The sequence below is a fragment of the Marmota monax genome, unplaced genomic scaffold (assembly GCF_021218885.2).
Source record: "Marmota monax isolate L192 unplaced genomic scaffold, Marmota_monax_Labrador192_F-V1.1 WCK01_AAM20220418_F8-fsc00014, whole genome shotgun sequence".
Classification (NCBI taxonomy): domain Eukaryota; kingdom Metazoa; phylum Chordata; class Mammalia; order Rodentia; family Sciuridae; genus Marmota; species Marmota monax.
This window is the reverse complement of record NW_026695222.1, coordinates 14591329-14618165: the sequence shown is the minus strand read 5'-3', so window position 1 is coordinate 14618165 and position 26837 is coordinate 14591329. Positions and strand designations below refer to the sequence as shown.

At 37.9% G+C, this 26837-nt stretch overlaps 1 protein-coding gene and 1 non-coding gene across 8 annotated transcripts in view; both read right to left on the bottom strand.

Annotated features, from left to right (window-relative positions):
* The window catches only part of Cbfa2t2 (CBFA2/RUNX1 partner transcriptional co-repressor 2), a 143731-nt gene that overhangs the window by 73426 nt on the left and 43468 nt on the right, over nt 1-26837 (bottom strand). Inside the window, exon 1 of one of the 7 annotated variants that reach the window (XM_058575691.1) lies at nt 14110-15732. The exons of the other annotated variants lie outside the window; for them this stretch is intronic. The gene's annotated coding sequence lies outside the window, so the exon portion shown is untranslated. Of the gene's footprint in view, nt 1-14109; nt 15733-26837 lie in introns of those variants that run through there. 7 annotated transcript variants of the gene reach the window in all.
* Trnaa-ugc (transfer RNA alanine (anticodon UGC)) lies at nt 11527-11599 on the bottom strand. Its single transcript has one exon. It is a non-coding gene; the product is annotated as a tRNA-Ala (tRNA).

Here is a 26837-nt window from a genome sequence, read left to right as displayed (position 1 = left end):
AATTACAAACTTTTTGGGTAGGGCTGTGGCTCAGTGGTAAGCACGCTTGCCTGGCATGCATGAGGCACAGGGTTCAATCCTCAGCATAATAAAAGCAAAATAAAGATATTGTGTCTAACTACAACTTTTAAAAATACATGTTTTCGGACTGGGAATGTGGCTCAAGTGGTAGCGTGCTCGCCTGGCATGCGTGCGGCCCGGGTTCGATCCTCAGCACCACATACAAACAAAGATGTTGTGTCCGCCGAAAAACTAAAAAATAAACAAAATTCTCTCTCTCTCTCTCTCTTAAAAAAAAAAAAAAAAAAAAAAAAAAAATACATGTTTTCTTAAAAATTACAAAATTTTAAAGAATTTTTCCAGTGTTGAGGATTAAGCCCAGGACCCCACACATGCTAAGAAAGACTCTACCACTGAGCAACACCCCCCCCCCCCCAAATTTTCAATTAGGTGACTTTTTTTTTTTTTTTTTTTTTTAAATTTTTTTTAATATTTATTTTTTAGTTTTTCGGCGGACACAACATCTTTGTTTGTTGTGGTGCTGGGAATCGAACCGGGGCCCCATGCATGCCAGGCGAGTGCGCTACCGCTTGAGCCACATCCCTAGCCCCAATTAGGTGACTTTTTAAAATAAGCTACTAAAGCAGTCAGTTGTAAAGGGAAAAAGAGAAGAGAGGCCACTTTATCACTTTACTCAACCAGAAACTAAGGCTCACGAAATTAAACCATGCCCATGAAAATTTAGATAAAAAAGAGGTGACAGTTCTGCTGGGCTCCAGAGACTGTAACTATAGCAAAAGAAGTCTGAATTGAGTGAGGCTGAAAGAGTGAATTATTATAAAACTCAATGAAGCTTCTTGTACATGGTGGGTGACCAAAAATTTAATAAGAGAAAAGAAATGAGCACTGATCACAGACTTCATATTACAGTTGCTGTCTTTCTTCACAAATATATGGGGGACTAGGGTTGTAGCTCAGTGGTAGATCACTTACTTGCCTTACATGCGTGAGGCACTGGGTTTGAGTCTCAGCATCACATAAAAACAAATGAATAAAGATATTGTGTCTATCTACAATGAAAACAATATTTTAAAAAATTAAAAAGTAGTGCCTGTGGCTGAAGCAAACCCTAGGAAAGTTAGAAGGGAAATAATACAACAAGTTTTTATTAAAGAGGAGCCCATTTATATCCTCAACTGACAATCAAAAAAATTTTTGACAAAGCAAGCCTACTGTCACTGAATGGGCTTGAGGACTGCAGTGGGAGTACTTTAAGGTGTAGTAACAAATAAATCAAGATTTTGAAAATGCTGGTTCCATATAGATCACACTTTCCTTCCTAGTATAATTCAACTGGGTGTCATGGTGCATGCCTGTAATCCCAGTTAACTCAGGAGGCTAAAGCAAGAAGAGTCCAAGTTCAAGGCAGCCTGGGCAACTTAGTGAGACCGTGTCTGAAAATTAAAAAAAATAATAAGGGTTACAGGATAACTTGGTGATAAAGCATCCTTGGGTCCAATCCCCAGAACAACAAACAACAACAACAACAATAAGAAACCTAACAATCCAGAAAGCTCACTCCTTCACTATTTCCAAAATCCACAAACTTTAGAAAACTGTATAAATACCAAGTATAGGCATAAAGGATCAAAGGCTGCTCACTGAAATTGACTATTTTAACAAAAACACCCTAAAACATAATCTGAGATCCTATGTTTTCCAAAACAGACTGAAGGACTGAGACAGAACAAAACTAGTTAGAAAAAAATCTCTTTGGCAAACACTTCAGAGGCGCAATTAGCACCCACTCAATTCATCTATTATGATAGCTCAGACTTATTTTGGCATTTAACTAAGATTGGTATAGGGATGATGGCCTCAACATGGCAATAAATGAACTGAGAAAAGTACCAACTGTGGGATCTCATAGACAACCCCACTCAATATAGAATACTCCCAGAGATAAAGCACATCTATAAATTTGGAATGGTTTAACTTGCATTCTTCCAAATTCTGTAACTCTTTACAAGTGCAAGTAGAAATATAGATATGCTGTAGCAAAAAGATACAGCTGCAGCTTGCAGATGTCAGGCTGTTTGCTCTGTGATCAGCAACTAGGCCTGTGTGCCTTGCCAGGGTTTTCCTGGTGGCTGCCTAAATCAGCTCTCTGGGCTATGCCCAGAGAACTGAGGGAGGTTCTTCCTACTAGACAGCAATATAGGAACTAAAATGTAATAGGATGATAATGTCTCAGCTTTCTCCTCTATAAAAAATAAAAATACCATTTATCTGGGTTTTCCTCCCTATCCTGGGGGGAGGGTTCATTATGAGGATAAAAGGCTCTGAAAATTAAAAGTGCAATGCAAATATGAAGCCATTAATATAGTTGGGACTGAATGTGAACAACATAAATGGAAGGTAGATGGGTACTTCGTCAGGGCAAATAACCATGTATGCCATCAGAACAAACTCACGAATACCAATACCTACTACTTTTACATTTAAGAGGAGACCTTCAGGGGATGGTGTTGTGGTTCAGTGGTAGAGTGCTTGCCTAGAATGTGCGAGGCATGGCTTAGATCCTCAGCAGCACATACAAATAAAAGTATTGTGTAAAAAATGTGTGTGTGTATGGGGGGAGACCAATAGATAATTAAACAGGCAGTATTCTTTATGTCCTGCCTTTCCTGTCACAGGTAATTTAGAACTACTCCTACTTAAAGGTATAACTCAAACATCACCTCTTCATGAATACTTCCTTATACTCACCTTGAGAGAATTAAATCCTTCCACATCTGCACTCTTACATTACAGCCCCATAAGTACTTCTATGGTGTCACCTGTCATAATGTACCAAGTGACTTATTTTCTATGCCTGTGACTGTTGATTTCTTGGAGCGATTCACTTCTATGACCACAGCTCCCAGTGTCCTATTTGGACACACTATATATTCTAACTTAATTCCAGTTAATCAACTATGATACAGTGGAAGAAAAGTTTCTATATATTTTTTCTGCTAAGGCAGAATTCCTAGATACTAATTAGCTAGATATTAATTCACACTGATAAATGGATGAGTTAATGAGATACTGATTTATTCAGCCTGGGATTGCCAATCAACTTATTTTCTATTGTGCTATGATGTGAAAAAAGGTTAGGAAACACTATGTAAATGTAAAATTTAAAATTTTTTAAATATTAAACTAATAGAAAAGCAGATTAAGCACTAAACAAATAGGGACATCAATTAAAGCATCAAGAAAAAAAATACAATGACTACAATAATTATTTCACATAGTGTTGACTAGAAAATAAATATTTCAGAACATTGGCATCAGGTAAAGCATCATATCCTGAAAGAAAAAAATAACACAGCTACCTCACATAAGCAGTCAGTCTGTGCAAACACCATATGGTCTGCTAATTTAATCAAAAAAAAAAACCAGAATTTACTTTTTCATCTTGCAAATAAAAATGAAAATGAAGCTGCCAGAAATATTTTAGAAATTGTTTTCCCACCCCCAAATGTCTAATAAAATACATACAGTACCCTAAGTTTGTTCATCAAACTCCCTTGGAAAGCACAAAGTGCTTTATCAGCCACATTTTTTTAAAAAGCAAAATTGTTCAGGTTAACCTTTTCATTTTAAATCTGTATTTTAAAACCACATTCTTTGCATTTCGCACACCACAAGTTCAAATCCTCTTCCCTTCCCTCTCTATTCCACCTACAAAATTCAGGCCTCTGCCATCTCTTGCTTATACCTACCCTAACCATCTCAAATTGCGTCCCTAAAATTCATATTTTCCCAGTAAATTACCTCAAAAATACCTAATAAGTCATGTTTCCCTCTTTTTAAAAACAAAATAAAACTGTAACTATTTTAATCCTATTACCTATAGGATAAAATATATGCTCTTACATATAGCATAGAAGGTGTTCTACAACCTAGACATCAGTTACCTATCCAGTCTTATTTAACTCCACCCTCGACTTCATCCTCCATGAGGACTCTTCTCTTCATCTTCTCAAAGCTAACTTTCAAAGCTAACTTTCATACACACAAGAACTGCCCTGGGTATTATCCGTTCAGAAGAAACTTTTCCTGGCTCATTATGCAAGAACTGAAAGCCTCTCTGGAGTGTGTTCTCTAACCAGATAAGAGGATTGAGGTAACAACCTTATTTTTACTAAAAGGAAACCTAGGTTAGTACAAGGCTGAGCAGCAACAGCTTCACTTTACTACTCAAATTCTTTGGCTCTTGATCCTCTGCCCATTTTAAGGGTTGTCTTTTTAATACATTTTTGTTGTTGTTGTTGTATATACCTCAAAACCCTTGTTCACAGATTAATATTAAAGCAGAATAACCTTGCAAGTTGTTTATAGGGAATATTTTTCTGTCGATAACTTAATTTCCTACTATATATGAATGTTTTACATTCCTATTTCCATTGTCTTACCAAGACCTATACCTCACCTTTTCTCCCCCTACCCCACCCCATCCCACCCCACCACTGAGATTGAACCTGGGGTCTTGCACACAATATCTAGGCAAGTGCTATTCCACTCTGCTACACCCCAGCCCTTTTAATTTTTTATTGACACAGGGCCTCGATGATAAGTTTTTGAGGCTGGCCTTCAACTTTTGGTTCTCCTACCTCAGCATCCCAAGTAGCTGGGACTACATGCATGCATCATCATGCCTGGTGACCTGTACTTCTTTAAGCCTTACACTGCTAAAAAGGATGAATGCCAATATCATAGGTAGAGTCAGAATTATACCCCATAAGGAATTATTATCATCAAGCTTATTAAGCATAGTATGTACTCAAAAGCTGAAACAAATGTGCCACATACAATGCTGAACCCTAATATTTATCTTCTTGCCATTTCAAAATCACCTTTCAGTGAGGGTCCTCCCCATACCTTCAACTTAACCTGAATCTTCCTCTTTCCTTAGCCTTTTCATTTTTGTAACATTTTAAATATCAATCACCTTAAACATATAAAACATTTTCAGGCTGCATATATATAACTTTGCTGTTTGTCTCTTCCATTAGAATTGAATTTCAATGAAGGCAAAAGCTTTGTTTTATTCCTTGATTTAACTTCAATACTAGAATGCTGCCTGGAGTGAAGTCAGCAGTTAAATATTTAATAAATGTGAATAACAAAGAAGATGGACCTGATGCTATTTAAAAGAACCCTTCCACCTTTATTAATATTTACTCCATCAACCAGTGCAGAAATTCAACTACTTCCGAAATATAACAAATGATCTATCCTGTTCTATCTTCCACTGCCCATAAACCATCCAAACACCTTTTTCACTTCTGCTTCAAGCCATGCTGCTATGAAATTCTTTCCTCATACCACACGGGGAGTTTGAAAATGTAAATCAGATCACGTAACTATCACATTGATAACCCTTCAATGGTTACCCATTACTCAGAATAAAATCAGCATCCCAATTCAGAACACACAAGTTTCCTTCTTCAGACAACTCTAAGCTGACCACTTAATATTATTCTGTTTGTTGTTGTTAACAGGAATCTATTACTCAGTACTCTATTTCTTTTATCCCAACTTAAAAAGATTATTCATTTTGAAATAATCTCAAATTTTCAATAATAATTCAAAGAACTCTATAGATATCATTACCCAAATACACAAATTGATCGATTTTTATCATTTTCCTTTTTTCTATCTACCTACCTTTTAATCTCCCTGTTTGCCTAAACCAGTTGACAGTAAGCTAGAAACATTTTATGACTTTACCTGTAAATATCTTAAGTGTATAATTATTAAGAACTAGAAGACTGGCCAGGCACAGTGATACTTGCCTGTAATCCCAGTGACTTGGGAGGCTGAGGCAAGAGGATCCCAAGTTCTAGGACACCTCAGCAATTTAGCAAGACCTGTTTCAAAATAAAAGGTTTTGGGGATGTAGTTCAGTGGTAAAGCACCCCTGGGTTAAATCCTCAGTACCAATAACAAAAAGAGTTAGAAAATTTACTTATATACTCATAGTATAATTATCAAAATAACTGACATTAATATCATACCACCATCTACTTGCAAACTTAGTCTAAGATTTATATGGAAAGGCAAAGCCGAATGTTTTCCTAGGATCAAGGCAAACAGAGAAAGCTGGTTACTATACTACATGATGGAATACTACTTCACCAACAAACTATTGATGAACATAAGATGAATCTCAAATGTGTTACACTAAGTTAAAGGAGCCACACAGAGAAGGCTATATACTATAATTCTATTTATATGACATTTTATACACATACATAAGAGTGAAGATACCGTGTTCATCTACAACTAAAAAAAAAAAAATTAAAAAAACAAAAAACAAAAAACTAAGGGCTGAGGTTGTAGTTCAGTAGTAAAGTTCCCCTGGGTTCAATTCCCAGCACCAATAAAGTAAAATAAAACAAAAATGGAAAATAATACTTCTAGAAAATCAATCACACCAAGTTTGCGATCCTTCCTTATTTGAAAAATTTCTTAAGATGAGTGGGATGGGTAAGGATGCCTGGGATCCAAAATAAGTGCAGGACTGACCTTCACAGTGTCTCAAAGTCTGCACCTTAGGTACCTCACTCATGCCCCCACTAGACCCAGCCCTATTGAAGTCTCCAGCAAATATTTCATTTGGGCAGTCAAAGCACATATAGTTACTTGCTATGCCTCTCTTCTTGGGAAAACAGAAGCAAACTTTGCTTGTGAAAATGCAGTTCTCATTCAAGGGTGAAAAATATTTATCATAGCTTTATCATGGCATTAATTCTAAGAATGGTACAGGAAAACGTATCTCATAAAATTAAAAGGATAGAAAAGAAAATTAGTCTCAATAGTCAGGAAAGGAAATCCCATCCTTCAGGAGTCCCAAAATACAAAGGCTAAAAACACATGCACCTACTGTAATCCCAGTTACTCAGGAAGTTGATGTGAGAGGATAGAGAGTTTAAGCCCAGCCCGGGCAAAAAGGAGGGAGGGAACCAGGGAAGGAGGGGAGGGAGGAGAGGGGAGGGGGGGAGAGGGGAGAGGGGAGGGAGGGGAGAGAAGGGAGAGGGAGGAGGGGAGGGGGAGGGGGAGGGGAGGGGGAGGGGGAAGGGGAGAGGGAGGGGAAGGGGAGAGGGAGGGGAAGGGGAGAGAGAGGGGAAGGGAGAGGGAGGGGAAGGGGAGAGGGAGGGGAAGGGGAGGAGGAAGGGGAGGAAGAAGAGGAAGAGGAAGAGGAGGGAAGGAGGAAGAAGAGGGAGGGAGGGGAGGAGGAGAGGGAGGGGAGGAGAGGAGGAGGGAGGGGAGGAGGAGGGAGGGGAGGAGGAGAGGGGAAGGGAGGGGAGGAGGAGGGGAGGAGGAGGGGAGGGGAGGAGGAGGGAGGGGAGGGAGGGGAGGAGGGGAGGGAGGGGAGGAGGGGAGGAGAGGAGGACGGAAGGGAGGAGGGAGGGGAAGAGGAGGGGAGGAAGAGGGAGGGGAGGAGGAGGGAGGGGAGGAAGAGAAGGGAGGGGAGGGGAGGGAGGGGGGAGGGGAGGGGAGGGAGGGGGGAGGGGAGGGGAGGGGAGGGAGGGGGGAGGGGAGGGGAGGGGAGGGAGGGGGGAGGGAAGGAAGAAAGGGAGGAGGAAGGAAGGAGGAGGGAGGAAAAAAATTCCCCTTCCAGATTTGTGATAAAAGCTCAGTGTAGCTAAGTTTAAGGAGAGGAGGAGGGAGGGAGGGGAGGGAGGAGAAGAGGGAGGGAGGTGGGAGGGGAGGGAAAAGTAACTGAAATTGTTACTTTTTTTATTTGTCAGTACTGGTGACCTAACTCAGAGCCTCCTGCATGCTAGATAAAAGCACTCTACCTCTGAGCTACATCCCAGCCTTGTTTCATTTTAAGGTATCTTTTTGTTAAATTGCCCAAGCTGGCCTAGAACTCATGATCTACCTGTCTCCATCTCCAGAATAGCTAGGATTATAGGCTTGCACCACCACTCGTGGTTGACATTATTACTTTAAATGTTAGAATTATTAAATAATTTAATTTGGAAGTTAACTGAAGACTTAACTTTAAAACTGAGTTGCATATCTAAACAATCAGCAATCAAAAGTCAATTACTTCTCCCTGGGCCGTTAACTTGTGCAGGCAACCAGGACTCTTGGCACTAACTGATAAGGGTAGTGACTTTACTAAGGTTACAATACAAATCATCAGGAGCCAATAACAACTTCAGACTGTCCTTAAAATTGGATGTAGAATTTTAAGTAAGGTACTTAAAATTACCTGTTTATAATCTTGATTTGCAACCCTAACCTAAATTTCAAACACTTAAATTTGTGAACTGATTAAGGAAGAAGTCTATGACACCAACCTTCTTACTGTGCTTTTCATTCTAAGTAAACTAGAACAATATTTATACAAACAAGATAATGCAATACTAAAGGATTTTTAATATTGTTACATAATTTTTTCAGAAAAGCATACTATCATTTTATTTTATTGTGGTTTTTTTAACATTGTAGGAAACTAGAGTTTTTTGTTTGTTTTTTTTTTTTGAGAGAGAATTTTTTAATATTTATTTTTTAGTTCTCGGTGGACACAACATCTTTGTATGTGGTGCTGAGGATCGAACCCGGGCCGCACACTTGCCAGGTCCCTTTTCTAACATACTGCCCACCCCAATTAAATTTAATAAACCAAAAGGCAAGTGATGAAAATTTTTGTTTCCCCAACTCCCACTCCAGGGACCTATTGGGCCATGGTTTACTTGAATATTATGGGTGTGGTATGAAATATTTAAAGCACTGACTAAAATTTTCCATAAAAGCCCATCCAAAGTCGAACAGTTTTACTACTTAGAAACAGATTCATCTCAAGACACTGAAAAGATTTACTATTCTACTTATGACACTCTGGTTTTTCTACACTTAATATTTAGGTAGGAGGTGGTAAAGGGGGGAGAACGAGGGCGTAATTAGTTTTGCTTGTAAAACGTTCATCACAGTTGTAGTGCCAACTGAGCCATACAGCCTATTGGGGGTCTAATAGATTTCAGAGTATTATAGTTTGAGTAATAGAGGTGGGGGTTGTGGTGGAAATCAATAAATGGCTACTACTTCTTTGCACAGACCCATATGGAAGTAATCAAGCGCAAGGGTGGCAGCTGGGGCCAATAACAGTCACCTGCAGTTGAGGGACATGGGGGTTTCAGATGGGTTTTTAATGCTAATTTCCTACAGAAACAATGAGCTAGAAAGAGCAGAGTAACAGACGAGGCCGGATGAAGAGAGACCAGCCAGAACAATGGCTGCACCTGGTGCTGGGAGCAGAGGGACAGAGCCGGCACGCGCCCGCCGGCAACAGAGGGCACATCTGTCACCCTCAAAGCGGCCCATCCCCCAGCTCATCAGCAGGGTAAGTAATGCAAGGTTCCCAAACATTAACAGCTTGCCACACAGCAACAGGTTTGAGTTTTTAAGGCTGCTGCAATCTCTACACACACCTTTCTCTCATAACTAAGAATCAGTTAAGGAAGCAGGGTTGGTCAGTCTGAAGCGAGATATTCAAAATATGCAAGAAACACATTTAAACTAAAATCTTTCAGTTATTGTGACTTCAATGTTTTGAGGGATAAGGATGTACCTCAGTGCTAGAAAGCTTCAGTGCCTAGCATGGTTGAGGCCCTGGGCCAATCCCCTGCAACACAGAAAGAAAATACATACATATCACGTGGAAAGATAAATCTTAGTAACTAGAATGCTTCACAAATACTCTCTAATTTAATACTTTAATACTCATTTTTGTTTCCACCTTACAGTTTAGAAAACAGAGGCTCAGAGGAGAAGGTTAAATTAGCTCACAGTTACAGTCTCATGCCAAAGCCTATACACAGTATTTTCATCTCCTTTTTTCCATCTGTCCTAACCACCACAACCAAACTAAAATCCATATTCTATTTGTTTTAGTTCCAGCTGTAAGATATCGATTGCAGATATTATGGACATACATGTTCTACACAGAACTGCACTCCACCTTACCAGAGATCTCTAACAAGCTGCTCAGGATTCAAAGATAGAAGGATTTCACTAGCTGTTGCTTAAACAAAACACAAAGAGTTGCTTTTAGCAGGTTTTGACATATTTTAGAAAAGTAAATCCATATGCATTTAAATTTCCTAGCATAAATCTGTGTCATTACCTAGTTCTTAAAAGTTAGATGCTATTTCAGAAGCACATCAGCCAATGAGAATATAACAATCACTTATAATGGGTTGTTTTCCTGCAAGATACAGCCACCACTAATTCCTTTATTTGCTGGCTTGGAGGGGAAATTAAACAACCTCACAGTCCATCATAGTAGAAACCTTTTCAATTAGAGCTTCCTGGTATGTAAACCACAAATTTAAGGGAGAATAAAAATGTATGTGATAAGTATAGATAAGTATAGGTAAGTATAAGTATAGATAAGTATCTCAGAAGCAAACAACTGTTCTTGGATTTGGAAAGATCACCACAGCTAGGAATACTTCAAAACACAGTAAAAATTAACACTGAGTAAGTATGCATTTGACAAAGTCTTACTTAAGGCACTGACACCCAGTGGTACTTGAACTTAGTTCTATCTATCCACTTCGTTCCTTCCAAACACGAGGAGTACAAATCCTTCCTGTCCTGCAATATTTTCTAATCAAATGCAAACCTCTTTCAAGAAGGCTCTCTGATTTCCTCCGATTGATACTAATTTCTAGACTTAACTACTATTGTGCATTCATGAAATATTTTATCTTCTCTATGAAATTTCACTTAGAAAAAAAAAAAAAAGAAATAAAAAACAGGAGCACTTTACCACTGAGCCATATCTCCAGCCCTTTTGAGACAGGGTCTTTCCCTTTCGGAGCCAGGATGCCTTGAACTTGTGTTCTTCCTGTACCACCCTTCCAAGAAGCTGGAATTATAGGCACTTTATTTATCTCTTAATACATTTTCCCACACAACAGGCCATCAAAAAATGTCTACAAGTCAGGCACAGTGGCACACGCAGGTGCATTTGTAAAATGAATGTCCTAGAAGATCTGAACACATCCCAGTCCAATCACCAACTATAACTTTTAAACTCTAGGCCAGGCAGACTTTTTACCACTTCTTAGCCTTTCCTCAAGTTTCCTTACTGATAAAATAAAGCATTTGACTAGATCACCTATCCTTAAGATGCTTTCCTGTTGATAGGTCACCACTGGAAACTTATGAGCATTTCTTACACTGAGTGGCCTTTAAATAACCATCAATGAACTGACTTAACCAATCTTTCAGATCCACTTGGGATTTTTCTACTCATGTATAAAATGTTAACTCACACTCAAAAGCAATATTTTTTTTGATGTTGCAAAGATGCCATTTGTCATGAACCTCATCTCTAGTTTGTTGCCATAAATGCATTATATGCTTTTAGTCCAACACAGACACTTGATATGAAGGAAAAAAAAAAAAAATCCATCACTACCAGAAACCAAATAAGAAGATCTTTTCCCCCCACTTTGGTGGTGCTAGGGAATGAACCCAGGGCCTCGTGCATGCAAGGCAAGCACTCTACCAACTGAGCTACATCCCCAGTCCAAGAGATTTTTCTTCTCTTCATAGCAGTAAAGCTTCATAAGATGCTTTCAAAGTCTTCAGAAAGTATATGATTTTACTCTAGCAGTATTCAACTCAAAGATGTCTTGGTTACAATCTTAGTAAGAAGCAACTATTCTCCTAAACTGTTTTATCCTACCAGGACGTTTAACCAACTACCTTTATTTAAAGTCAGTGATTCTTCGCTTATTATAATGCATATTATTTATCATTTCTTATGTCTCTTAAAACTCTAGCATTTAAAGTATTTCTGTGGATCACGGGGTGTAGCTCAGTAGTAGAGCACATGATTAAGCATACGCCCGTTCAATTTTCATCACCAAAATAAACAAACAACAACAAAAGTAAAACAAAAAGGTATTCTTTCTAACATGAACATACAGAACTATAACACCCTTTTCAGGCCCTCTGTAGTAGACCACAGCCTAGACTATTGCTTCATTCAGCATTAGGTCGTTTTCTCCCTACTCTTCCTTAGAATCATGTCTCCTAAGGGAACAATGTAAAGTGTTTGCTCAAAGAGGGAATACCACATAAATTTACTGTAAACACTATATCCTTTCAAATATTCAGACAAGTCCCAAAAATGCTGAACCTATCAACTGGAAGCCTCCAATTTTTACTAAACCATTTGGTCAATTTGGCATAAAAGAAAACTTTTACAATAGTCCATTTAAAAAGTTCCTTCCACCAAGAAATCTGACCATAAAATTAAAGAAAGAAATTGAATAGTACTGTACTGTTCTCTTAAAATACTGATATAAGATTGAAGAACTTTAAGCAATGAAAATATTTTTAAAACTTTTTATTTGAAATTAAAAAAAAAAAAAACTTTCTATTTGAGAACTCATAGAATTTTGGAGGGGGGGGGGGTACAATTTAAACAGTGCTGTCACAAACCACTGCAATTTAGGACCTCTCTCTTGAATGTTGATTTTTCTCAAAGTTCTGTTCTGGTGTAGTCTAACAGGTTCATTTGTATTATAGAACTGGAATGTTCTCCAAACTCTTTATAAACTTGGAGAGGCAAAGATGGCATGTAACATTTATAACAGATACAGCTGATTTGGAAGGTAGGTGCAGCAATAGGAAAGGTACCCTGAAAATAAGTGCCCCAAACAAGACCCGTTTTCAGTTCAAGAGCTGAAAAAATGCAAAAGGGTTTAGAAACTACTGCAACAGAAAAATAATCTAGGAACTCTTATACTAAAATGCATACCACCTTCTATGTACTGTCAAATTATTTCCCCAATAACATGAATCAGGAACTAAACAAAAATAAAAACTCGGGGCTGGGGATGTGGCTCAAGCGGTAGCGCGCTCGCCTGGCATGCGTGCGGCCCGGGTTCGATCCTCAGCACCACATACAAAGAAAGATGTTGTGTCCGCCGAGAACTAAAAAATAAATATTAAAAAAAAAATTTCTCTCTCTCTCTCCCTCCGTCTCTCACTCTATCTTAAAAAAAAAAAAAAAAATAAAAAAAATAAAAACTCAAACAGAACATAGAGATAAAAGCACTAATGAATAATGGCTATACAGTATGGGCAACTAATGGGACACAGTGTTGCAGGCCTCATAGCAGAGACTCATGAGGCTGAGGCAGTAGTATTATAAGTTCAAGGCCAGCCTCAGCAACTTAGGCAGACCTTATCTCAAAAATAAAAAAATAAATAAAATGGGCTGAGGACATAGCTCAGAGGAAGAGCACCCCTGGGTTTAATCCACAGTGCCACAGGAAGGAAAAAGTATACCTAATCCACTAACTCATGTTCTTCCATAGGTGTCTGAATTTGGAGGTCTCAAAACATGATGAATACAATGTACAATAGCAGCAAAAAGTAGCAAAAATCCAAAATAGACATCAAAAACTACCATGATTATAGAACATGGTAGTTATGTATGTGGTACCCCCTACTCACAATTCCAGTTGGATTTGATATTATTTATTTTGCACACAGGAGTAAAAAGGAGAAAACAGCACAGGAAAAAAATGTAACATAAAGAAGCTAAATATGCTACTAGTTAAATATGTTACTAATTTTACTGCAATTTCTTTTAGTTGTAACTTGCCTGAACACATTGAAATAAAACCTGACAAAGTAATTGTAAGTAAAATGTGTTTTATGAGCCATCTCTTTAATATTGCCCATTTGAAGTATGCATACTTAAGAACAAAATTCCCTCAACACATCAGAGAAGAATTCAATGTGGAAGAGTTTACAGAAATATTTGTGGGATGTCTTTTAGCTGTAGAATTCATACATTACATCTGACTATTAACTAAACTTTCCATTCAAAAAGCACAGCATTCAAATATAAAGGTGGCAACTGAAAAATGAGATAGAAACATGAACAAAATGAACCATCAAAATGAAACTGAGTGAAGACTGAACTCAAACATCACCATAATTTAAGATACGTAAAAAGCTTGGAAAGGCAGAGAATTGTGCACTTTCTCCCCCAAAACTAAATAAAAATGTACTTACCCTGAACGCCCAGGTTATAACAATCCAAGTTTTTAGTATAAAATTTATTTGAATTAGATATTTAAAAGCTCTTCTTTTTCTCCTCCTAATCTTCAAAGCCCAATCGGAGACCAGCCTTCCTCCTCCTTTCATTAGCTGGACATGTGTCAGCTCTCTCACATCTGCGATTTCTCACTGACTGGAGCTGCCTGTCCCATTCCAGGGAAACACAGATGGATCCCAGATGGGAAGGTCCTGCCAAACAGACCAGCTCTTCACCTTGCCAGAATCCCCAGATACAGTCAGTCTCTCTCTGTCTCTTTTCCTCTCTCCCTCCTGCTTCCTCTCTCTCCACAACCCTTCCAACCCTCCCTGTTACCAGGGCTCTTTGCCAGCTGATGTCACTAAGTACACACCTCCCGGTGGCTCCTGGCCAATCTGACATTAACTTGTTAAATACGTGTAATTTGTTTATGGCTGACAGTAACAGCAAAGATATTGTGCAAAACCTATCTGTGCAAGTCCTAGTGGAATAGCATATAGATACACACTAAGATTTTTGAGAACATGCAAATGTTTAGCAATTACCATTTAAAGTCCTACATATTGTGCGGTTTCTGCTATTGTTTAATAGTTCTGCTCTTTGAGCCAATTTTTAAATCACAGATGACAAATTCCTTCATAAAATGAATTATTAAAATGTGTTTTGAACATACAAGTGGATAAAAAATATAAAGTTCCAAATTAATTTGGAGAATATAAACAGAAATGTATGTAAATGATTCACACAAGCTGCCTCTCAGATCCAGACTTGGTAGCACTGCAAAACTGGCATGTGATTAAAATAAGACAATGCAGGCAACATGGTTCTGGTGCTGTAAAGATTATAAAACAAAGATGGGAACACAGTGTAAAAATTGTTTTAAAAGAAAGTAAATATGAAAGTGAGGAATAACAATGTTTAACATTAAAAAGAGCTGCAAATAAGTTTCAACAAAGAACACAAGAATAAAAACTATATTTGGAGACAATTATTCTGACAAGCCAAAAACAAGAAGAACTGCACAAGGTCAGAGTTTAATCTACTCTCAAGAGCTGGCATATAAATAGCTGCTTAGCTGATTTCTGCTGAATGAAAACTGATAATTAAAAATTGATATTATACTTACATAAGACATTACCATTGGGGTAAACTGATGAGGAGTCACTTACATAAGATGTTACCATTGGGGTAAACTGGGCAAAGGGTGCAGGGGACCATCATATACATTTTTTCCTTTTTCTACTGCAACTTTCTATGAATCCATGTTTTAAAATAAAAGGTTAAACTGGGCGTGGTGGCTTGTGCCTGTAATCCCAGGGACTAGGGAGGCTGAGGAAGGAGGATTACAAATATGAGACCAGTTTGGGAACTTAATAAGACACTATCTAAATCAAAAAGTAAAAAGGGCTGGGGATGTAACTCAGTGATAGCAGGCCTCTGTGTTCAATCCTTAATACTACTACTACAAAAAATAATAATAATAATAATAAAAATAAAAGTTAATGGAGGAGGGCTGGGCTTCTTCCTGGATTATATTAACACATTTCTTACTACTAAAATGTACATTAACAGAATACAAATAGAAGACTGTTCATATACATAATCGAACAGGATGGTTATAATTCTCTAACCCTTAATCATCTACCAATTTGAGATATCTAGAATCTATAATAAAAAAAAATCTTCTGCCTTGGCAATTTTTGGCAAATAAGAAGGAATATTATTTCTATCTAGGGCAACTTTATGACTATGTTTCAGGTCTTTAGTTCATTCCATTGGTGGTAGTGGTAAATACAGTAGCAGCAGGTAGAGATTTACCATGAATATTCTGTAACTGCCAGAGATTACTCGAATTCCCTGAAACATCATGAAGATTGGGGAATGAGGGTATTCTCCAAAACTTACTTAACACCTGGAGCACTACTCTTTATTGTCAACTAGGAATATGAATCAAAAGATGCTACTGAGCTGAGCTTGGTGACTCATGCCTGTAATACCAGCATTCAGGAGACTGAAGGAGGAGGATGGCAAATTTGAAGCCAGACTCCACAAATTAGCAAGTCCCTGTTTCAAAATAAAATAAAACAAAACAAAATGGGTTGGGAATGTAGCTTGGTGGTGGTAGAGGGCCCCTGGGTTCCAATGCCAGTAACACACACAAAGCTACTGAAACAGAGTATGGTGACATGTACCTGTAGTCCCAGTTACTCAGGAGGCTGAGACATTAGCTCACTTGAGCCCAAGAGTTTGAATCCAGCCTGGGCTACATAATGAGACCTCATCTCAAAAAAATAAAAGATAATACAGACTATCCCGAACTACTCAGCCCTAAGAGGTCCTTCTAATGATGAATTGAGATTTCTTGCCAACACTCAGTATCAAACTAGTTCCCTATGTTAAGTAAAACAATCTTGACAGCAGACCAGGCCATTAGCATCCTGATAAGCCACCTTGGAATTATGACCTAAAGAAACTGCCGAATATAATAAATATTTCTTGTTATCCACAAAGGAAAAAGGCAATGGTTTGGCTTTTTTTTTTTTTTTAAACTTCTACCACAGATTATGGATCCTAAATATCATTTCCCAATAAAAGTAAGCTCTTTAGAAAAATAATGGACCCCAATTATGAGACAGGAAATGTATAAAATTTGTCATATCAGAAAGCAATCAGGCTGGGCTGGGGGTGTACCTCAGATTGCTTGCCTAGCATGTGTGAAGCACTGGGTTTGATCCCCAGCTTCGCATAAAAATAAATTAAAAAATGAAAGTATTCTGTCCATTTACAACCTAGAAAAATAAAAAAACATTTAAAAAGGCAATAAGGCTATCAAAGACTTCTGGAGTTACATCCAAAGAACTTGGCCAACCTTAGGAAGCTTCCACTAACATAGATGAAATAATTTGAGCATCAATAAGAAATAATTGCAACCGATTTAACCAAAACAAAATGTTTAAAACTGTGAGTTCATAATGTTACTACTTGTAAAAACCTAACTGATCCGGCTGGGGTTGTGTCTCAGCAGAAGAGCATGTGCGAGGCCCTGGGTTTTTCGATCCTCAGCAGCACATGAAATTAAATAAATAAAATAAAGGTATTGTGTCCAACTACAAGGAAAAAAAAAAATTAAAAAAAAAAAACCCTAACCTTTTGGGGAGTACCAGAAAACAAATTCATACTTCTGAAAACTGCTGAATCAAGCATTTCACTAGTTTTTCCTATATTACTTGTGTTTCTAAGTAAATAAATAATTGGACAAAACATTAAACCTAATAAATGAGAAATAACATATCTGTACTGTCATCATTATGCAAATATTTAATTAAAAAAAAAAATCAATCTATCCTAAGTTATACTCTATGTATGTATGTCAAAATACACTCTACTGTCATGTATATCTAAACAGAACATTTAAAAATGAATCTAAGTAATGATAAATTGTTACTAATATAAGATGAAAGACACAGATATTAATGTGCTTTCTAATGACCATACCATAGCTACAAAGCACTCTTGATGAAATAAGTAAATCTGAATTTGACAGAGCCTCTAAATCTAACAATCAAGTTACAGGACATTGAGGAGATGTATGAACTAGTTATTAACAAGATGGTTACACAGGTAGCCAAGTCCAGAATGTGGGCAGTTTCCCAAACAACCCAGATTCTTCACAAAAGAAAGATGGGGAAAGAGTGGAAAAGAAACTATACATTAAAAGACTAAAACAAATGCAAATTATAGACCTCATTAGGGCCTGGTTCAAACAATCAACTGTTAAAAAAAAAAATCTTTAGCTATACATAGTGGCACGTGCCTATAATGCCAGCTACTCAGGAGGTTGATAAAGGAGGATCACTTGAGCCCAGGAGCTCAAGACCAGCCTAGTCAACAAAGCAAAAAGTTAGATAAATGGAAATGTTTAAGACTCACTATTTAATTATATTGAAATTATTTTTAACTTATTCATGTATAATTATACATTTGTTTTTAAGAAGAATACTTATATTTTTATGTTTTTTAGTACTAGGAATTGAACTCATGGGTACTTAACCACTGAACCACATCCCCACACTTTTATTTTTTATTTCAAGACAGGGTTTCAATAAGTTGCTTAGACTGGCCTCAAACTTGTAATCCTCTTGCCTCTCAGTCTTCCAAATTGCCAGGATTACAGGTATGCACCACCACACCTGGCAAAGTACTTATATTTTAAGAGATATGGATGAAAATATTTATGGACAAGTTTATGTTATTTGGGATTTTCTTCAAGAAGAATCAATTTTGTAATTATCCTAACAAAGTGTTTATCTTGTCCATCTGGGGGGCTATTTAATATTTTCCATGATACAAGGTTTTAAAAATTTTTTAAAAGACAAGCCGGGCATAGTGGCACACATCTATAATGCCAGGTACTCAGAACACTGAGGAAGGAGGATCTCAAGTTTCAAGCCAGCTTTGGTAACTTTGTGACCTTGTCTCAAAATAAAAATTAAAAAGGGGCTGGAGTTGTGGCTCAGTGGTTCAGCACTTGCCTAGCATGTGTGAGGCACTGGGTTCAATCCTCCTGAGTACCACATAAAAATAAATAAAGGTATTGAGGGGCTGGGGATGTGGCTCAACCGGTAGCGCGCTTGCCTGGCATGCGTGCGGCCCGGGTTCAATCCTCAGCACCACATACAATGATGTTGTGTCCGCCGAGAACTAAAAAAATAAATATTAAAAAAATTCTCTCTCTTTAAAATAAATAAATAAATAAAGGTATTGTGTTCGTCTACAACTAAAAAAATTAAAAATAAAGATTGGAGATGTACTCAGCAGTACAGTGTCCTTGGGTTAAATCCCTAATGTCACTATAAATAATAAATAAGTGATTAAATAGTATGCCAAGTTATACGTGAGAATGACAGATGGATAAGGAGTTTTTGTTTTGTTTAAGTAACTCAGACAAAAGGAATTCGTGTCTGCCATGAGGTTCAATATGGTACCAACACAGTCATTTAACTCTGTAATCACATCACCAGTTCATATACTATGAGCTTTTGAAAATAATGAGAAACAAACAGTACAAGATGATCAGGAATAGTAAAACAGCTTCTAAATTGGTTACTTTGTAACATCATTTGTAAAGTGGTTGATAAGGATTCCATATTGTTATAGTCGATTATTTTTGTTGTTATTATTTGGGCTTGTCTTTTTTTTTTTTTTTTGATGGTACTGGGGATTGAACTTAGGGTTCACACATGATACAGCCAAACGCTCTCTGTCTACCACGAAGGTACTATATTCCCACTCCTAGTAATACTGTATTTTAATTGTAATTAATAATTGATGATTATTTGATGGATGTGGTGGCACATCCAGCAATTTGGGAGGCTAAAGTGGAAGGCCCAAGTTCCAAGCTAGCCTATGCAACTTTTAAGACTTTACCTCAACATAAAAATATAAATAAAAATAAAAACCTGAGGATGTGCTTCAGAGGTACAGCAAGCACCTCTGGGTTCAATTCCCAGTACTGAAGGAAAAAGAAGTCCTTATAGAGGATTTGTAAGATTGTGTAATAAGAGTTTCAAGTCCAATAAAATTAAGAGATGATAGTTCACAGCAGAGGTCAGCAAACTATAGTCTGCTTACCTAAGTTCCTCTAGAACAGAATCATGCCTGTTCCTTTATATATTGTCCATTAATGGCTGCTTCCAACTACACAGGTTTTATTTGTCCCACAGAATCAAGTATGTTTACCATCTTGCCTTACAAAAAAAAAAAAACCCTAAACTCAGATTTATAGCAATGCAATATCATTTAGAAAAAAAGAGTGCTAGCCAAATGCAGTAGTGCACACCTATTATCTCAGCGGCTCAGGAGGCTGAGATTGGAGGATCATGAATTCAAAGCCAGACTCACCAAGAGTGAGGTGGCAAGGTGCTGAGCAACTCAGTGAGACCCTGTCTCTAAAAATAAAATACAAAATAGGACTGGGGATGTGGCTCAGTGGTTGAGTGGCCCCAAGTTCAATCCTCAGTATCAAAAAAAGGAAAAAGAACACTGCTGGCCAGGCTCCGTGGCATAAGTAATCCCAGCAGCTGGGGAGGCTGAGGCAGGAGGATCAAGGACAGCCTCAGCAACTTATCGAAGCCCTAAGCAACTCAGTGAGACCCTGTCTCTAAATATAAAAAGGGCTGGGGATGTGGCTTATTGGATAAGCTCCCCTGGGTTCAATCTCTGGTACCAAAAAAAAAAAAAAAGAGAGAGAGAAAGAAAGAAAAGAACACTACACTCAAACACTGCAGTTACAGAGAGCTTACATTCTGCTAGAGAAAAAAGTTAATTATCATACAAATAAATGTATAATATACAATAAGTGCTATAAAAGAAAAATAAAGGTAGAAGGGCAAGGGGTACGCTATACAGAGTAAGGGCTATTCTCTGATGAACTTAAATTTAAAACATGAGAAATGTGTTTGTTTTAAGAGATGGAGATTTTTTCAGACAAAGGGAACAAGATATAAAAAAAATAAAATCTTGAGATGGTAAGAGCTATGGCTAAAGCATTAAGAAGGGCAAGTTTATTTTACTGTCATGAATACCTAAAAAGAACAAATAAAAAGAAGGGGAGTGGGGCATAAAGTGACACTAGCCTAGCTACTCCAAAGGCTGAGGCAGGTCCATCCTTTGAGAGCAAAAGTTCATGGCCAGCCTGGGCAACATAGAAACACCTACACACACACACACACACACACACACACACACACACACACACACACACAGGCACCCCTTACCTAATGTCGGGGCAAAGAGGGGAGGGGGGAAAGTAACTGATCTGCAGGACTAGAAGCATTAAACCTATAGGAGGAAGATGAAACAGGGACAAGCAAAGGGAAGACCACCTAGAGCTTTTCTGAGGTGGAGGGCCCAGCATAAGCAATTTGATTCAAAAAACTCCAAAGACAGTCTCTCTTAATACTTTTCAGATCCACAGGGCCTGACACAGTATACAATAGTAGCATTTAAAGTTTGAAATATACAAAAAATGGAGTGTTTTCCTTTTTAGGTTATCTACAGAAAACATTTCAACAGTCATTGGTTTCTTTGGAATGCAGTAGAAAAAGCCTACAGAAGTGTTCCAATTCAGTTATGAATTATCTAAACTGGTAACCTATCACCTGTTAAATCAGAGGGCAGGGGCTGGGGATGTGGCTCAAGCGGTAGCGCACTCGCCTGGCATGCATGCGGCCCGGGTTCGATCCTCAGCACCACATACAAAGATGCTGTGTCAGCGGATAACTAAAAAATTCTCTCTCTCACTCTCTTTAAAAAAAAAAATCAGAGGGCAGGACTGACAAAGTTGTATCTGCAGTCCCCTGCAAATTTTGTCTTTCTATCTAGCACTTTTTTAAACTGCTCTAGATCAGTTAGTCCTCCTTATAGTGTCTAGTATCATCATTAAGCCAAATAACCTGGAAATAAAATAGAGGTTTGAGGCTCTCAGAAACAAGATGCAGGCCAGGCTCCCGTGGCACACATCTAGAATGCCAACAGCTTGTGAAGCTGAGGGTTAGGGTTAGGGTTAGGGTTCAGAGTTCAAAACCAGCCTCAGCAAGACCCTGTCTCTAAATAAAATACAAAAAGGGATGTGGCAGAGAGATTAAGTTAACTCAGACAAAAGGGATTCTGCCAGGAGGTTCAATATGGTACCAGTAGTCATTTAACTCTGTAATTGTATCACCAGTTCATATACCAGGAGCTTTTGAAAATAATAAGAAAGTGCTCCTGTGTTCAATCCCCAGTACCGAAAAAAAGAAATATGGATCAGAATATTGGCTCTTTTCTGATTTACGTGACAATAGATTCCCTTTTTATTAACATATTTCATAATTTACCAATTATTTTGTTTTATGCACATAATTTTACAAAGCTTGGAAAAAATTTTCGCCAACTTAAAAACAGAGAAGCACCAAGCACCCAGTACATGTCTATAATCCCAGCTACTCAGGACAGTGAGGCAGGAAGATCAGATTGCCAGATCGGTCCAGGTAACTAAGTGAGTTGAGACCCTGTCTCAAAATGAAAAATTAAAAGGACTGGAGATATAGCTCAGTGGTAAAGCATACTCCATTCAATTTCTAGCACCACAAACAAAACAAGCAAACAAAATTAGAAATGATTCTGAAAACTCAAAACTGAAATAATTCTGATGTTTGAGATAGTCATCAGCTCAGGAATCCTCCTGCCCCAGCCTCCCTAGTAGCTGGCATTACAGGCATATACTACCAGGCCCAGCACTTATGGTTACTAGTCAGGCTACACTTAAAATTTCAACATTAAGTTGTTGTTGTTGTTTTTAAATACTTTTTTAGTTGTAGATGGACACGATATCTTTATCTATTAAGTTAGTTATTTTTATGTGGTGCTGAGGATCGAACCTAGCACTTTACCACTGAGATACAGCCTCAGCCCTCCCCCCCCCCTTTTTTAAACATTTTTAAAGTTGAAGAAACAAAATCACAGAAAATAACTGGATATAGAAACTCTCATTTGCTGGAAGATTCCAACACACAACCCTATATTCTAAACTATGAAGGATATGCAGTTATTCTACTCAAATCAGACCACTGACCTAATTTCATTCCTTTACTATGCACAGTTCTTTCACATCAATTATTCTCCATACCCCTTCCTATTCAGGCTATCTGGAGCCAAGATTTATACTTAAATTTTTATTCCAAGCATCTTGCCTTTGGGAGAGATGTTTCCTGAAATAGCTAACAATTAACCATCCCACCATGTAACTTGATAATACTTAAGATAAGGAGTAAGACAGTACATTAATAAAGATTTCCAATTATTTGTTGATCAAAGTTCTCAATACTACTTCCTGAGGGGTGAAGGAAATGTTTTAATTAACATACTCATTGCTTAATTGTTGCATAAATAATTTTAAATATTCTTTGAAACTGGGGATACAGTTCAGAGGTAACACACAGGTTTTTGTTTGTGTTTTAGTACTGACATTTGAATCTAGGAGCGCTTTACCAATGAGCAAAATCCCCAGCCCTTTTACTTTTTTATTTTGAGACAGAGTCTAAATTGCTGAGGGTGACCTCAAACTTAAGATCCTCCTAACTCAGCCTCCCAAATCAACAGGATTACAGGAAGTTGTCACCATATCTAGCTAGAGCACACATTCTTAGAGGCACAAAGGCCTGGGTTACATCCCCAGTACTATGAAATATAAACATAAAACATCCAGTTTGTTTAAAAAATAAACTTAAGAGGATCAAACCACAGAACATAGGCTTTAGGAAAAGTCTTAAAGCTATTCATTTAATTAAAAGGAGAACAGAGGATAAGGTCAAAAGGTTGAATTACTTCTATATTAATTGTGATATATTCAACACAAATTATGTTCTGTTCAAGAATTTTTTATGATATATATAACTATTTGTTTTGTTGGTTTGTTTAGTGATCCTAGAGACTGAACCCAAGTGGACTACTTCGGAGCTACATTGCCAACCCTTATATATTTTATATTTTGAAACAGGGTCTCAATGAGTTGTTCAGGCTAGCCTCAAACCTAGAATCTTCCTGCCCCAGCCTCCATAGTAGCTGGTACAGGCGTGTACTACCAGGCCCAGCAAGGTGGTTTTTTAAGGTTTTATTTTGTTTTGATGCTGGAGACGAACCCAAAGCCTTGAGAATGTTAGGCAAGTACTGAGATACATCCCCAGTCCATGACTGTTTTTTCTTTTTTTTTTCTTTTTTTGCCCCCAGTTGTAGGTGGACACAATACCTTTATTTAATTTATTTATTTTTTTTATGTGGTGCTGAGGATGGAACCCTCACACATGCTAGGTGAGCACTCTACCACTAAGCTAAAACTCCAGCCTGGTTCTTTTTGTTGTTATTGTTGTTTTGGTATCAGGGATTGAACCTAGGGGTGCTGAACCACTGAGCCCTTCCCCAGCCCTATTTTGTATTTTACTTAGGGACAGGGCCTGAGTTGCTTAGCGCCTCGCTTTTTGCTGAGGCTAGCTTTGAACTTGCGATCCTCCTGCCTCAACCTCCTGAGCTGCTGAGATTATAGGAGTGTGACACCGTGCCCCTCCCATGACTGGTTTTGTTTTTAATATTTATTTTTTAGTTGTAGTTGGACACAATACCTCTATTTCATTTATTTATTTTTATGTGATGCTGAGGATCGAACCCTGGGTCTTACGCAGTGCTCTACCACTGAACCACAACCCCAGCCCCCCGTGACTGGTTTTTGAAAGGACTAAAAGTTATTTAATAAATGAGACCACTTTGTAAATAACTATTTTTAAATAATTGCTCCAGAGCTGGTTTTCCCAAATATGGGGCCATTTTTGCTACTCTGCTGTGTCCCAAATAAAATATGATTCATTCTTGGAGTACAAACCTATTTGGAAGGACAACAGAAAGCATTATAACATTGGTCAGGATAAGATCTGTAGTTCATACTATCTACTAAAAAGATTATGTGAAAAACAAAATTTGATGTCCAAATTCTTCTCAGGAAAGACAGGTGTTTATATTTTATAAATTTAAAAACAAGGTTTATGTCTTTGATACCCTTATACCAGGGGTATGGGTTCATGCAGGCATAATATACCCGCCCATGACTGGTTTTGTTTTTAATATTTATTTTTTAGTTTTTAATATTTATTTTTTAGTTGTAGTTGGACACACCTTTTTCTCCACCTTGGGGGGAAATTAAACCAGTACCACTCTACCATAGAGCTACATCCCCAGTCTTTTTTTTTTTTTTTAATTTTTTTTAGTTGTAGATGAACACAATATCTTTATTTTATTTATTTATTTATACTTGTGTGGTGCCGAGGATCGAACTCAGTGCCTCACACTTGCTAGGCAAGCGCTCTACCACTGATCCACAACCCCAGCTCTCCCTAGTCATTTTTAGAGACAGGGTCTTTTTAAATTGCCCAGGTTGACCTGGAACTTTTGATCTTCCTGCCTTAACCACCCAAGTACTTAGGATTATAGGCATGTGATACTGCTCCTGACAAAATGTACACACTATTTTTATTTTTGAGACAGGAACTCACTGTGTTACCCAGGCTGGCTGTGAACCCCTGAACTGAAGCAATCCTCCTGCCTCCGCCTCCCAAGCAGCAGAAGCATGGCAAAAATCAACCCACATTAAATACAAAATTCAATGATTTTTAATAAATATATGGAGTTGTACAAGCATTACCACAATATGTAACATTTTTACCACCCCCCCAAATCCCTCATGTCCCTTTCACCATAAATCCCATTTTCATTTTCATCCACAGTCGAAGACAATCACTAATCTGTTTCTCTGTCCTCATAAATTTGCTTTTCCTGGACACTGCACATGGATAGAATAATGTGTCTCCTTTTGTGTGTTTGGCTTCTTTATTCTAAGTAACTTGGAATACTTTGAGATACATCTGTGTGGTAGCAGGAATCCGAACTCACACCTCCTTACTGCTGAGCAGAGTTCTATTGATGAACATATCATCAATATGTTACAATGTTTATCAATTTGCATTTTGTTTATTGAGTTGTATTTTTTTAATTTATTAGTTATTGATGGATCTTTATTCATTTATATGCGGGGCTGAGAATCAAACCCAGTGCCTCACACATGCTAGGCAAGCGCTCTACCACTAAGCCCCAGCCACAGCCCCCATCTGCATTTTGATGGAATGTAAATTGTTCCAAATGTTTGGCTACTGAGTAAATGGCACTGGGAGGATTAAAATTATTTTTTTTTAATTTTATCAGCATTTGGAGAGAAGATTTGCCAAGCATATTACTCTGCCATTGCAGAAAGGCTATCTCAACCAATTTTTTAAAAGTGATACTCTCTTTATATTTTGAGATTCCAATGTCACTGGTAGTTGGTTACGATTGTGATATCATATACAGAAAGTTTATCCCTCTCTCACTCTTACAAGCTCTCGAGCAATGGTCATGGCTTCACTTTTTAAATTCAACAACGCCCCTTTTTTTTTTCAGTGCTAGGGATAGGCCCAGGGTCTCACACATGTTAGACAAATATTGTACTGCTAAGTTATATCCCCAGCCCTTTTAAAATATTTTGAGACAAGGTCTCCTTAATAACTTGGGATCTTCCTGCCTAGCCTGATGAGTAGCTGGAATTATAGGTGTTTGCCATCACCATGCCCGGCTACCATTCATTCTTTACTACAATTTTTTTTTTTATTTTAACAATTTTTTTTCTTTTTTAAAGAGAGAGAGAGAATTTTAATATTTATTTTTTAGTTTTCGGTGGACACAACAGCTTTGTTTGTATGTGGTGCTGAGGATCGAACCCAGGCTGCATGCATGGCAGGCGAGCGCACTACTGCTTGGGCCACATCCCCAGCCCTACAATTTATTTTTGATACATGTAAAAATTCCGAGTTGAAGTCTATCCATTACCGAGTAAAAAAATCAATATCCAAAGACTAAAAATAACTAAGACCTCAAAACTCCAGTAATTGGGCCAGGTACGGTAGTGCACACCTGTAATCCCAGCGGCTTGGAGGCTGAGGCAGAGGAGGACTGCAAGTTCAAAGCCAGCAACTTAGTGAAGCCCTAAGCAAGTCAGTCAGACCCTGTCTCTAAATAAAATATAAAAAAGGGCTGGGGATGTGGCTCAGTGGTAAAGTACCCCTGGGTTTAATTCCTGGTACCAAAA